The 15,366-nt window shown below is 37.5% G+C and overlaps 1 pseudogene; it reads left to right on the forward strand.

The window, feature by feature from the left end:
• Window positions 1–12,723: 12,723 nt before the first annotated feature.
• Window positions 12,724–13,994, forward strand: LOC127186339 (ribosome biogenesis protein WDR12-like; annotated as a pseudogene).
• The last annotated feature ends 1,372 nt before the right edge of the window (window positions 13,995–15,366 follow it).

Consider the following 15,366-nt stretch of genomic DNA (forward strand, 5'->3'; position numbering starts at 1 on the left):
GATAAAAAAGAGGTAATGAGAGATTTTAATTTTTTTTAAATCTTATTTTAATCTTGAGGTCAGACACAAAGCAAACCAGACCACCTCTCCTGGATTCTTATATCCTAAACTTTTACTACAAAACATGCCATTGGATTGGTTAGTTTATATTCCTGGTCACACTGTCACCCTTGTTTTCAAAAAGAGTATCAGACAATTCGTTCTCTTTATGACAGGCCACAATACAAAGATGCTACCACTGCCCTGCATGTTTCTTTTCCATTACACTTACCTTCACTCAAGGACTTATAACAGAAAATCTTGAATGAATGCATCAAGAACACGCTTTGTACACAATATTCCTTGTGTGAAAGTTCTGATAAGTTGTCAAAAATAAATTGGGATAGCATTGTTGTTAATGATGCTTTCTAATATTTAGAAAAGTATGTCAACTTGCAAATTTGAACTAAAAATTCAATGAGCCAAATAAAGCCTTGGGGTAGAAAATGGAGCACCAATGTATAACCTGGAACCAGCTATAAGAAGCAGAGTGACATGAGACCTGCAGCACTACTATGCAAGTGCAGCCATTGTTTGCAGAGTGCTGGAACTTTGAGAGGTGATGGAATCACCTGGCAACGTCAGCAGTCTCTCCCACTGTCAGAGCCACTTTCTCCTGCCAAGCACCTTCTTATTCCAGGATGACAACAGACATCATCTCCACTGCAATCCGTTATTAATCTCCCTCCCTTTTGGTCAGACTGTTTGACTACTTAAATATTATATTTAAAAACAAAACAAAACAAAAACTTCAGTCCACAGGCAGCTCTGAAAGAATTTCCTACTGACCTACACACAACAACACACCTAAGGTAGTGTCTCTTGCTCAGTTGCTGAGCCTAACCCTCTGGAGGAAACACCCCAAATCTAGCATTAATATGTTCAATCCTACTTCACTGTGTTTTACTTTTTGTCTTTGGTTCCTAATTACCGCTTCTATTCCTTTCTAAACTTCATTTATCTCTTTCAGTTAAAAAGAACAGTAATAATATGTTGAACAACTCTGAAATAAATTTTGTCATGTAAAAAATTAATTACGCATTCCAAACCTGGTCACTGTAGTCCTCCGGGAATTGCCTCTGCACCTCAGGATCTGTAAATAATTGACAGATAATATTAATTGGCTTTGGATTAGTGAGCAAGCAGAGGATCACACATTAATATTTGATCAGAAGATGATAGCAGCCCTGGCAGGGGATCCAAGGGGGGCAGCTGAGGCTGCTATGTTGATGAGCACAAGGAAAGCCTCAGTAAGGCACTCCCATTGCCCTCCTCCAGAAATACAAAAAAGAAAATTTTAAAGGCCTGATGCTACTGTTAACTTTAGGACTATTACCTAATGTGAACATCTTGCAGCTGCAAATTGCCCTCAATATTTTTTTTTCCAAAGAAAATGAGTCTTAAACCTGCTTGACTTTTCTTCTCTAATCAGCAGCTTCCTTTTCATCGTTACAGATGTTGGCCTGATAAAACCTTAAGTGCCAGGCAGACAAGAAAGAAAAGAATAGCAAGGGAAAGAATTCTTTCAAGGAATAAATGTAAATGTCAGCACTTTGAAAAATAAACTATGTCCTTCCCTAAGTGCTTCTGAAAACAAAGCCACAACTAGAGGAAGTTTCCTTTAAAACAAAACCAGTAATTTTGGTCTGTCAGTATAAAATCATAATTAGGCTTATGTACAAAACTATAAAAATACGAAGTTGAAAATACCTCTTCTGACCACCTCTGTAGTATGGAGTTACTAAAAGGGTCACTTTATTTCTTCAGTCATAACTATAAGACAATGCTAAGTCTGTTAAGTCAATACAGACATTTACCAAGTAATAACTATTAGCAAGCCAACTACTTGGGAACTCATGTATCAATTCAAAAGGCAATGTTTAGTGATCTCCCATCTACAGTAATCTCACAGTATACATTGCTTGCTTTTTATTTCTGTCTTTAAAAGTTTACCTCCCTGTGAACATGATCCTTGCAAAGGTTTCAAATCTTCCAAATCACAACTAATTCTTCAGTTAGGAAAAGACCAAAAACAGGTGGGTGAGCTAAACTTACTACCTTTCAATTTTTGAAATATCTTTTTTAAAAGCATGAAAAGCTATTGGATATTTTTTTTTTTTAGTCCAAGATTAGCCCAAAGAACAGAGATATTCACAAAGTATTGTTTCCCCATATAGCTTTGCAACAAATGACTACTATTATGGAAAACAACAACCAATCAAATTGTAGAGTTTGGATCCTAAGCCCAATGGAGACAACTCCCACACCCTAAGGTTCAGGAGACAACGCAGAAAAGCAGGCAGGAAGACTCTAAGAACCAGAGAATCAGGGAATTTGCTGTGAGGCTGTGTCTCCTAGTAACCTCAGAAACTACACTCACTAAGTCTCACCAACATAATTGCCTAAACATGAACTGAACACACACAACAACAATAGACATGTCAAAGTGCATGAGAGAAAGACCCACAATACCTCAACCCTACACAAACAATTACACACAACTAAAGAATGCTGGGAGTGGGAGAAATAGTCTTGTATCAGGAAGAGCACACCAACTGGTTATCCAACGCTAAATAGTGAGTCCTGAAAACGTACATATAAGTATCATTATGAGCAGGTTAGCCCATAAGTAACATTACTAAGCAGGTTATAATTAGGACTATATATGTATATACATGTACACATATGGATATAACAACCATTAATGAAAAAAAAAGAGGGCCATGAATTTGAAAGAAAGAAAGGGTGGGAGGGGACAGGGAACAAGTAATTAGTTATAATCTCAAAAATAAAAGAAAATATAAAAAACGGGGAGGTGAAGGACAAGTGGAAGTCTTCAACTACTGAGACTAATGGTGTGTCTAGGTTGTGCCCTGGGGGAGGTTCTAGAGTAATGCTCCCTGAAGCGCCACTGGAGGCTCACCTCTCAAACCAGAGAGAAAAGGTGTGCCTATCTTTGACCTGCCTGCTTGAACTGAGACAGAAGGCCACAGGGTACTAGCTAAGCTGACAGGTGAAGTCTAGGTTTAATATTTCTTATCCAAATGCTTGGGACCAGGAGTGTTAAAGATGTGTGAGGTTTTCATATTTTTGGAATATTTGTATAGACTTCATGGGTTGAACATTCTTAACCCAAATTGTCAACATCTGATGTTGGAGCATTTCAGATCCATACATGTTCAAACTGTCTGCAACCTAACAAAGAAAAGTGAGGCAGCAAGATATGACAGCCCAACAAACCTGGTGGGTGGCAGAGATTTAAAAAAAAAAAAAAAAAAAAGGAGGAGGGAGGAAGTAGAAGAGGAAGAAGGAAGAGTACCATCATCACAGTGTCTATCATCCCTGAAACAAGCAAAGCTACCTAACATTTTAGTCTAGAAACAAACCCAAAAGCAGCAGCTCTACATCACTGAGAAGAGCACAATGGCCCAGATGGTGGAGAAGCCAGTCACCCACAACTTGCTCCTTTTCTCCCAAATGTCGTGTGATTAACATAATCCTCAACAACAAAAAAAATCATACAGATGATTCATATTAGATCCTTACTAGCATGCCTTCTTTCTTGCACGAGTTTATGCTTCTTGGAGATCACAAAATAACAGCCGAAATAAAATCTACAGGGTTTATTTTTCTACCACCAAATTTTGAAAGGATAAACACTAGCACTCAAACTTCGTAGTATATTCTTCAAATTCTTGTTTTAAATGTGAGACAAAGTTCGTAAATCTCTTTTTTAAAAACCTCTAGTAGAAAAAACAATCTAATGAGATATCCATTACTTTAAATATTTTAATTGATTTTCATATATAATCTAATAGAATTAAGAAAAAATAGATGAAAGAGGATCAACCCAGTTTAACAGACTGAAAGTAAAGATGACTATGGCAGCCAAGAAGAAGGCCATACCAAGCACATTACAGCAGTACTGTTTCAACAGTTGGAAGCATAGAGCCCAAGGCTGTTCCTACTAGTCAGAGTCCCAGATTTTAATAGATACAATTGTTCCAGGACAACACAGCTCACTATTGTTTACCACCATTCAAGCATGAGACCTTTGTTTAGTTTTCTTTAAGGCCCAGAGATTACAAAAGCAAAACTTCATGGGTTTTTAACATTTCTAAAACAATTCTTTTTTTTTTTTTTTAAGCCCAGCCTTTTTAAGCCCAAAGTCCGATCTATAAAGTTCCATTCAATTAGCTCAAAGATTAAGTCTGATAGTTATAAAACTATGAAAGACATTTTGTAAAACTTAAGACAGAGACTGCAAACAATTGTCTTAAAGCATGCATTTTGCACAAGAGGCTGCAATGTGTTTTCACATTGAGTGATCAGGGATGCCATAATGTCACCAAATACTGACATTAGAAACATGTGAGGGACAAAGGTCCAAAGACAATCTGCTTTTCCAAGCAACACCAACACCCCGCCTTACTAACACTTTCAGCATGGGCACATACAAAACATAGACGTCATGCAGCTTAAGCAAAACCGCCTTAAATTTTCTGTCTGGAGCAATCCACTTGCATGTCTGTATGTTTTTACATAGTACTCAATAGATTCAATTGCGTCAGCGCATTTCTTGAGTTTTAAATGGTTCTGGGAACTTTTAGACATGTTCTATTATTTATATGGAAAATAATGTACACTGGAAAACAGCAGTCTGATATTTACATATCCACTTTTTATCCACCGTCTAGTACTGTAACTTCTCATGCTCCAAAACACCTTCTCACTCAGAAGCACACCACCAAATTCAGTGTCACCAGCCAGCTAACTTTTAATGTGAACATCTGCAGACTAAAGTGCCACCATGGAAGAGGGCAAGCTAAGAATGTGCTGATGCGGGTGACCGTAAGAATAGTGTTAAGTATATGTCAGCCTTTTCCCCTGAGAACTGAGAAATAAGAACTATAACAACATACACTTTTCCTTAACCTCCTGACTTGACGACTTTCTTCTGATTCAAAAAAATCCAATTATATCATATCCTAGGTAAACTCTTCCTTTGTTGTTGTTTTGAGACAGGGTTACTGGATGTCTTAGAACTCACAAATTAGACCAGACTCGCCTCGAACTCACGAAGATCCGCTTGCTTCTGCCTCCTGAGTGCTGGAATTAAAGGTGTGCATCATCATACTCAGCAAAGTAACACTGTTCAATGAATTTTTTAAATTAATTACGTATTTAAAATAACTCATCAACAATGTGGAGCATCTTACAAGGGTCCACACATCTTTTAACCAAAAGGCCTAAAATAGGCTCCTGACAAAGCTCCAGGTCATTTCAGTGTGAAGAACACTGCCTTCTCCCAGAAGCATGGCTACTACAAGTCTGTCCTCACAATAACATCTTTTCTCCTAACGGCCACCATACAAAACTGTCACAGTGCAGGGCTCTCAGCAGTACAATTCCATTCCAGCAGAAAACATGGCTGTGCTGAAAATGGAGACCTTCAGAAAGAAAAGACTGGCTTTCTTAGGTCTCAACAACCCATGTTTTCTAGTCTCCAACTATACATACTTTTAAATATTTAATAAGATATACCAGATTGCCACAGGATGTTTAATTAATAGAATAAGAATTTGGCCAAGACTCACTGGAAAGGTGCTATAAATTATTTTATACAGCTCCAAAACCCTTGCATTTGCCTTAGGCTTAAAGTTCCTAGAAAACCTGGTAGACAGAGTTTTTACAACAAAAATACAAAATAAATCATAAAAGTGGCATGGTTTTGTATGAGGTCTCATTCGCACATTGGTAACTCGTATGTAAACACATACCCTTACACACAAATCATTCCATATTATTTCTGGTTCTCTCTCCTCACCCATGACTCACTGTATCTGAAGAGAAAGGCATGGCATATTTTCTAATAGATCATTGAAAAATATGCTGACTTCACTTTGTATGAAATGTATAACAAGCTATATACTAACTGTTACCAACTTCCATAACTGGGGCTCTCAGGAGGACTCTGAAAGAAGCTACCCACATGGCAGTTCACTCGGGAGCCTACACTGCTTTCACTTTTAACATACTAGAGATCAAGGCAGAAAAACTTAGATTAAATGCCTACTAAACTTACCCAATCTTTGTCTCTAGTATGTTTTAAGCTATAAAAGACAAAACACTGAACACCTTTGATTCTTATAATAATCAAGCCCCACCCTTTAAAAGACAAGGCTTTAAACACCAACTATCAGTCATATAATCTCATTGCTTGATTTCATGGAGTTTAAGATACTATCATCCTCTCCTACAATCATAATGTTAATCCAAGCTGTAATCAGATTTAATTTTCCAGATGAGAAGATGGGAATATGCTACAAACAGGATAATCATACACTCTACCATTCATTCACTAATGGTATTTTCCAATTATATACACCAAAGTGTAGGCTAGGAAAACACTCCAAGAAGTTGTAACACATTCTCAGGAGTGCCATAATCTTTCTCTAAATATGTTTAGAAGTAAACTTTATTTTCAAAAATTCTTTGTACAATACAAAGCTAAAGTTTTCTGAGTGTGATTACAAACTAAACTGAGCCAAATAAAAAGCTTCAAAGATGGATATTCTCATTAAATCTATTAAAGCTACAAAAACTCACTATGCTTACTTTATAACCATACAATACTCAAATTATTAGTTTAGCATTTTAAGTGAACATAATTATTCTGGCAATGCACGCATTTCTATCACAGTTAAATTTTACCTATTTTTTAAAAAGTCACAATTTAAAAGGAATGTTTTAAATATTTTACACAGTTTAAAAATCAGTTTCCCTTTTCTTGACAATGAAACAGGAAGAGTTTTCTTATTTTTATGTTTTTAGTTAATAATTACTAATACTAAAATGGAAATGATCCTAAAATCTCAGAAGAGTATAAATAACCCACTAATTAGAAAAAGAATAATTCTAATTTCTTTAAATGGACCTTTATTTGGCTTCTGTGTTTCAATGGAAGTTATCACTTAAAAAAATCTACTGCATGAAAAATCTACTGCTCTAAAACATGAAAACTAAAGACATAAAAACATTGAGCTGATTTTAGAGCATGACTCAGTTTTAGCATTTCTTCCCAACACTGAAATTTCAACTCAATTACATACTATTTCATTGCAGCCGGGCCTGATAACATAGACACAGCATAGTTGGCCACTGACATCTATAATAAAGACAAATAGTGTTTCTCAATGAAGGGCAGAAAACCCACCTTGGTATAGTAAGCAATAGGAGCATTCACGTGCCGGATTCCTCCTCAGACTAACATGTTTTGCTCTTCCGACATGCCCTGCCCCAACGTGGCTATTAATGCATGAACAGCAGACACTGACCTATTGTTTTCAGCTGTTGGAGTTATGAATGTAGTACAGTTACCAATTAAATGAATCAACAACTTCTAAATGCATCAGCTGCTCTTCAAATAATGAGTCCTTTGACATCATTGAACAAAATCCAGAGAATTCATCTTGCCTTCTGGAAAATGCTAAAATATTTTAACCAGAAAATGCTACCACTTAATGATAACTTAAATCTCATAACTAACTTCCCTTACAAAGAAATATGTCTCATCCTTAACCAAATTTACACCACATATCCCCAAAGGGATGTTCTCACTTAAAGTACCATTTCCCATATTATATTCCAGTTTCCAACCCAGGCATTTAAACTTAAATTATAGTTTTTCTTTTTATTTCTATAATTTCTAAAATCTATCAAATTGATCACCAGCACATATAGATGAATGTTACCTTTTTAAATAGTTATAATTTCAGTTTCATGAAGGTTTTCTGTGAGCTACAATTTATTTTATTCTAGCTTGATATTGTTTTCTGCAGTATTGGGAATAGAACCTGGGGCCTCAAGCATGCAGAGCAAGTGCTCTACCACTGAGCTACAGCATCAGCCCTATCCTGTGTTTTTGAACAAATAACCAGTGTCACATTTTTATGTCATGTGAGTAACTATTTTAGACTAAAAGTACAGCTGTGTCTTTTATATTCAAAAGGTGGCATTACTACATATTGTCTTTATAGATGATATAACATCTGTGATTGTATGGGGGGAAAAAGAGACAACCTACTTATTTACTCAAAACTACTGATAGAGTACTGGCTATGTGTCAGCAGCACTGTGACAGGAATATTATTGAAATTTTCTCTTTTTTTCACCCTCAACAAAGTTATCCTTGGGGACTACCTTGTCAGTTTTATTATAATGAAAGCAATAGGTTTGCCTAGGGTTTTACTAACTTCTCCAACATTTAAAAGTCACTATGCATTTGTGGTACAAGTACTACATGTCCAGCCAGGTGATGAACAAGGCCCCCAGGAGTTAAAATTTAACAGAGCGTAACTGGAGAACATAGCACTTAACAAGCAGCTACCTTGGAGCTGAGCAAGGGCTAAAGCAGGGATTAGCCTAGGGGCATAGAGCCTTGTCCAAAAGAGAAGAGCAAAGGCTTCCTGGAAGAAAGGTAGAGAAGTAATAAAGTCTAGGTCTAGACCAACAGTCAAGCCCATGATGCCACACCCTCATTCTGAAAAGAACACAGAACAGAGCCAGAATATTTCCAGAATATTCATGGAGTCAGGTCCCATGTTTACTTAGCTTGTTTCCCACATAAATCTTTCCTGTTACAAATAACCAACAAATAGAATAGAAAAGAATAAGCTAATTAAATACCCTGTCTCTTCAAGTGGATAAAAGGCCTATTTCAAAACATCCAATTGAAGAAACACATTTGACTGCCATGGGCTTCCTAATATAACTTTGGTATGTAGTAAAAACAAAACAAAACAAAACAAAACAACAACAAAAACAGAATAAATATTAATTGCTAGGATATTGTTAATCCCAAAGGAGAAATAAGCAAGCATTTTAAATGACTATGGACATATAGGCATACCTCAAATTGGAAATATGGGTGTTTCTGAAGTAAACTTTTATAAACCCAATTAAAATGTTCCCATTGCTTTCTATTACTTACCTAGACTGTTATAAGTCTCTTAGAAACTGGTTTCTCTATGTTCAGTGGTTACAGATCTTCAAGCTACCATTTATTTGCCTCCAGGCATCTGTTTGCTAATGATCTGTAAACATGATGCACTAGGGACTCTCCTGATTTTCAGAAACCCTGAGGTGAATCTTTGTAAACTGAAGGTTCTTTCTGTTCATTTCTTTGCTTTTTGAGTTTCTAAACTCAGTTTTAGAAATAGAATCTGACTCAAAACATTTGCAGAACAATTATAACCCCACTAGCTACCAATGACTGGGTGCCTAGGCTGGAGGCAGTTTAACTTTGTTTAATCAAAATGACCCTGCCTGGTTTTAAAAAAAAGTTCATTGGGAGCAAATCCACAGTTAAGCAACAAGAGGCAGGATTCGGCTGGGGCCCATCAGACACTGGCTTTCTTCTTTGGCTTTATTTATTTACATCCTCCTGTTGATCTGTCTTCTCATCATTATTGTGACTCAACAATAAGACTACATCTGGACAAATAACTACAACATGTTGTCATGAAACAGGCCTTAACAGATTATGAATGAGAGCTTTCCAATTCCTCTACTTCGACTCCTTTGCCAAGTTCAGAATATAAAGAAAATGATTCCAAAATAATTAGCATCCAGTTCTAACAAATACAATATTTAAGAAATGAGTTTATTTTCAAAACTGAGAAGAATTTTAAAAGTTAGAGGTTATTCTTATATCATCAATGAAAAAACTTTTTGCTTAAATTTTTTTAAATAAAAATGAGGCCATAAGGTAAAAAATGGTTTTCTGTTCAAGAAAATATTTCCAAGGACCCTCTAAATAACACTAAGAAACTGAGAAACTGGAGCAAACTAATGCACACAAGGTAAATAAAAGGTGTTATCCTGAGATCAGAGCTGCCACCAAGATTTCTTGGGCACAGTGACACACCTGCAATCCCAGCACACAGGAGACTAGGGAAGGAGGACTGAGAGCTCCAGGCCAGCAAAGCTTGTCAATGACATCACCTCAAAAAGCCAAAGTGGAACAAATTTCTTCATGGAAGAATTATCTGTCCTCAGGAAACTGTTGCCTGCCCCTAGATGTACTATCAGGAGAAGTGGTACCTAAATCTGTTGTTTTCAAAACAAGGTTTCTCTATGTAGCTCTTGCTGTCTTGGAACTTGATTTGTAGACCAGATTGGCCGGAACTCACAGAAATCTTCCTGCCTCTGCCTTCCAAAGGCTGGGATTAAAGGCGTGTGGCACCACTACTTCTTTATTCCTTCTTCCCATTTAGCTTTGTGCCTCTGTTAATTAATGAGACTACTCTAGGGAACTCATGTAAGAGAAATCATGGAGTATTTGTCTGTCTGTAACTGGTTTGTTTAATGTGATCTAATAACTTCAAGGTCTGTTTATAACATAATTAGTGACTGCTTTCCTTTTCAAAATGAACATTACTCTGCATCTATAGGCACATACATTGTCTGCCTCCTACCCCATCAACAGATGCTTGGGTTATTTTCCTTTTGCCCATTGTACATAACAAAGCTATAAATATAGATGCACAATCATCTGTCCAATGCCTACTTTCAATGCTATGGGTATATGTCCACTAGAATTATTAAGATAGAATAATAAAATTCTATCTTAAAATTTTTAACCAGCCATAGTGGCTCAGGCCTTTAATCTCAGCACTCAGTAGACAGAGGCATGTAGATCAGCCTGGTATAATAGCAAATTCCAGGCCACTAGAGCTACATAGTAAGACCCTGTCTCAAAATAAACAAACAAAATAACAATACAATTTTGAAGACCTATGATATCCTTTTCACATGCTTCAAGACCATGCTACTATAAAACTGCTGCTATCAGGAGCTAAGAGATGGGCTAAGCAGTTACAAGCACTGGCTGGTCTTCCAGAGGACCTGAGTTTGATTCCCAGCACCCACATGGGAACCCATAACCATCTGTAACTCCAGGGGATCTGACACTCTCCTCTGGCTTCTGTAAATCAAGCATGCATGTAATGCACACACATACATGCAGACAAAACACTGGTACACATAAAGTAAGGTAAACTTTTAAAAACTATCACTAATAATCTAGAATTTCAAGCCAAGCCATTATGAGCAACCGACCCAGCTTCTGTTTCTCATCTCTCACCCCCATGTCTAACCGCTAAATCAATTTTCTTTCCTAGAATACATTGGCATGTTTTTTCTCCTTACCCTCCAAATCAGAGCCTTTGAAACTATGTACTATGACAGGGTAAAGATGTGTGCTTATATGAGTCATCATTTAGCTACACTGACACCTTTAAAATTTTTAAACACAAAGAACTGTATCCACAATCAAAAGTGCACTGGATGTTAAATAAGGCTGCCAAAGGACAAGCATAAAAATATGTGGTCAAGCAGCATATTTCACGAACATAGTTTATATAAGCATGCAGCATGCTCACATACATTTTTTCTACCCTTTTCAAAGCCCAGCATCCTCAACTCTCTAGCCTCCTTTTCAGAGAGGCCCTTCCCATTCTCAATGCTGTCCAATCCTGGCTACTTCGGGAGAAACTTCTTTGGAATTTTCTTCTCTACCCCTCCTATCCTGGCAGTAAAGTATATGTCCTCTTGTTGCCACTTCCAGCTATTCTTTCTTAATCTCCAAAATTTAAGCCTTTGCCCTAGGCTCACCAGACTATACCCCACATTGCTATTTTGTTGTCATATACTAATTCACTCTTACTTCCCAGAACCTGTGGAAACTTAACTCTGACACCATTCCCACCACAGCCATTGGTTTACTATCCACAACAGTTCTTCCAAATCCCAGGACTTTTCATTCCTTGGCTTCTTCTCCCAACAATCCTGTTCTCTATCCAACCTCATCTAACCACTCTGGTGCCCACGTAGGCTCATGGGTCAAATGCTTCATTTGGTTCATGGCTACTGATGCTTCACAAGGTGGGCCTATCTACAGAAACCAGGTCAACGTAGGTGTGCCTTTGAAGTTTAAACTGTTCCTGGTTTCTGCCTCTCTTTTCTCAGGGCCTCTTGTCCATCATGAGGTGAACAGCCTCTACTATATGTCCCCACCTCCATAAAATTTTCTGTACCCATGAGTCAAAATAAAACCTTTGTGCTTTTGTTTTCTCACAGCTACTAGAAGGAAACTAACAGACACGGCCACATTCATACTTTAAGCTTAAGCACTGCTGTGTTAAAACCCCTCAAGCAGCCTGTTGCAAATGTCCCAGTCCCTAGCCATGGCCCACTATCTTCTCTCTCTCTGGTTCAATGCCCCTCATCAACCCCACACGAGTGTACACTCTCACTCTTTCCACTGCTTTCATCTGCTTTGGTCCACACTATCTCCCTGCGCCAGCTTACGTTCCCTTATTACAATTATCTCTTTGATATACATCCTCTACTCTCTACGCTTCTCATCTTGTTTTCCTGGCTTGGCCAAATCCTAAACTTTGTTAAATGCAGCTTCTCGCCTGTACCTTTGTGGCTGACTGTGGCTGGAGCAAACTCGCAGCTGCACTGACAATCTCATTTTACATGTATGAGTAACTGTGAATTTCACTACAACTTAGTTAACTATGTAAGTTCAAAGGGGAGAGGGTTAGGTGGCATACTTGTCTACTTTAGGGCTCCTTGATATGTTTTTGTGGAGAAATCTCATGTGTACTTTCCACCATGGCACAACTCCAGGCACATTTCTACACTGTGAACAAGAAATATGCAGTAGATGATGTTCCTTTCTCACCTCTGCAGTTGCTGACCTTAGTAACATCATCAATAAATTGCTGAAGACCAAAAATGAGCTCCACAAACATGACAAGTTTGATTTCCTTATCAAGGGCCAGTTTCTTCGAATGTCCTTGGTCAAACACATGGAACTGGAGAACATTTCATCAAAAGAGGTTATGGAACTAGAAACATAGAAAAATACACCCCAGCCAGAGCAATGCATGCTCCATGATAAGCACCAGCTCAGTAAAAGGGGCATAGGAAATGGATCCTGTCTGGTTCTTATGATAAGACTTCTCGGATCTGGTCATTAGAAGAAAAGTCAATAATGACGACTGTGGGACATACAGATGTTGTGAAAGATGTGGCTTGGGTGAAAAAAGACGTTTTGTCCTGTTTATTACTGAGTGCCTTAATGGATCAGACTATTCTCTTATGGGAATGGAATGCAGAAAGGATCAAAGTGAAAAGCCCAACACTACTACAGAAAGCATGCTGGGGGCGGGGGGTGTGGATTCTATAGCAGTTGATAGCTCAGGAACTAAATTTTGCAGTAGCTCCTGGGATAAGATGCTAAAGATCTGGTCTACAGTGCCTACAGATGAAGAACATGAACTGGAAATATCCACAAATTGACCAAGAAAGAATGAAAAAAAACAGAGCAATTGGAACTAACAAGAACACCTCTGGTGACACTGTCTGGCCATACAGAAGCAATTTCCTCAATACTTAGGTCAGATGCGGAAGAGATCTGCAGTGCATCTTAGGATCACACAATTTAGAGTGTGGGATGTTGAGTCTGGTGGGCTTAAGCCAACTCTGACAGGAAATAAAGTATTTAATTGCATTTCCTATTCCCCCCTTTACAAACATCTGGCATCTGGAAGCACAGTTAGGCACATTAGACTGTGGGATCCCCAAACTAAAGATGGCTCTTTGGTGTCTCTGTTCCTCACCTCACATACAGGCTGGATGACATCAGTGAAGTGGTCTCTATCCACTTCACAGCTGATCTCAGGTTCCTTAGATAACATTGTCAAGATGTGGGATACAAGAAGTTGTATGGCTCCTCTGCATGATCTAGCTGCTCATGAAGATAAAGTTCTAAGTGTCGACTGGACAGACATAGGGCTACTTCTGAGTGGAGGAGCAGACAATAAATTATACTCCTATAGATATTCTCCTCTACCACTTCCCACGTAGAGGCTTTAAAATGACTGATAAAAAAGAATTTTATCTTGTTGGAAAAAAGGGGGGGTATATGTCTTAATACCAGTTAAATAAGAGAGGTAAAGCTAGTGACAGAAAAGAATATACTGGGGTAATTTTTATCACATGTGGGGACCAGGGAGTGTGAAAAGAGATGATTCACCTTTATCGAACAAAAAAGTATAGTAAAATCAACCAGATACCAGTTCACCTATCAAGTAAAAGAAACTAGACAAATTCCAGGGAGCTAGGCATCACCAGCTTTCTTTTGTACCTATCAATACCATGTTTCACAAGGACAGAAGACAAAACTTTTACCTAGTCCTCAAAATTCACCACCCCACCCACTTCCCACATCTTTCCAAAGCTTAGGTTAGAAAGGACTACCTGGTGTGTACTTCTCCTAATAGCTGCAGTGGTAAGGGAAAGGGCTGTCTCACAGGTGCCACTGCAGTCCTTACTGATCAGAGAAGTATACCTGTACAAGCCAACACAATTTATTTCACGATTCATGATAAAAAAAATGCCATGTAACTACTCTATGGATCCTTTTTACATAGTATTACATTTACCATGATAATTTACATAACTAGTAGTATCAAGCAGCTAAATTCCAATTCTTTGTTCTCTTAAAAAAGAAACAGCATAGCATTTTAAATTAATGACACGCTTCTGAACACAACCCTAGCAGGCATTCTTAAGGAGGTTCATAACAGGGACATTGATAATTTACCAAATAAATTTACTGCGATCAGTTCTATTAAAAAAATCACAGGAACTATTAATGAAAGCTAATGTTAATTTACTATTTTTACCACTTCCTTCTCCAGTTATTTACTGGACCTAACTCATAGAGAGTATCATTTTTAACAGTATTCTCTGAAAATGGTATAGGGCAACCACTGTATAATTATCTCCCAGGATGCAAATTTTCAGCATTTTGTATACTTTATAGTGTATTTTACCTACACTAAAGAATGTAAACTTAATGGTCAAATAAACAAAAAGGCATTCTTTGGTTTCAAAACTTCATTAAGCATAATAAATTCAATTAGACACAGTATGAGGTTTCCCTCAAAGCCATACAAATAACACAAGTATTGTATTGTTCAAATATTTTCATTGTTATGCTGCTTGTCACATTTCACTCTTAATAGGAACTGACTCAAAGAGATCTTGGAACAAAAGTATCCTAACCAAGCAGCGTTCCCAAAGTGTCATGCTAAGAAAACACCACTCCCCGATTCACACAATTCAAACAATCAACTCTCAGACAATCATGTCTTTATTATTAGAACAAAGCACACTACTTTTCTGTGCCCAAGTGATGCTACCTTTAAAAAAAAAAAAAAAATTAAAGGAAAGATAAAGATGCAAATA

The sequence above is a fragment of the Acomys russatus genome, unplaced genomic scaffold (genome assembly GCF_903995435.1).
Source record: "Acomys russatus unplaced genomic scaffold, mAcoRus1.1, whole genome shotgun sequence".
NCBI classification, from domain to species: Eukaryota; Metazoa; Chordata; class Mammalia; order Rodentia; family Muridae; genus Acomys; species Acomys russatus.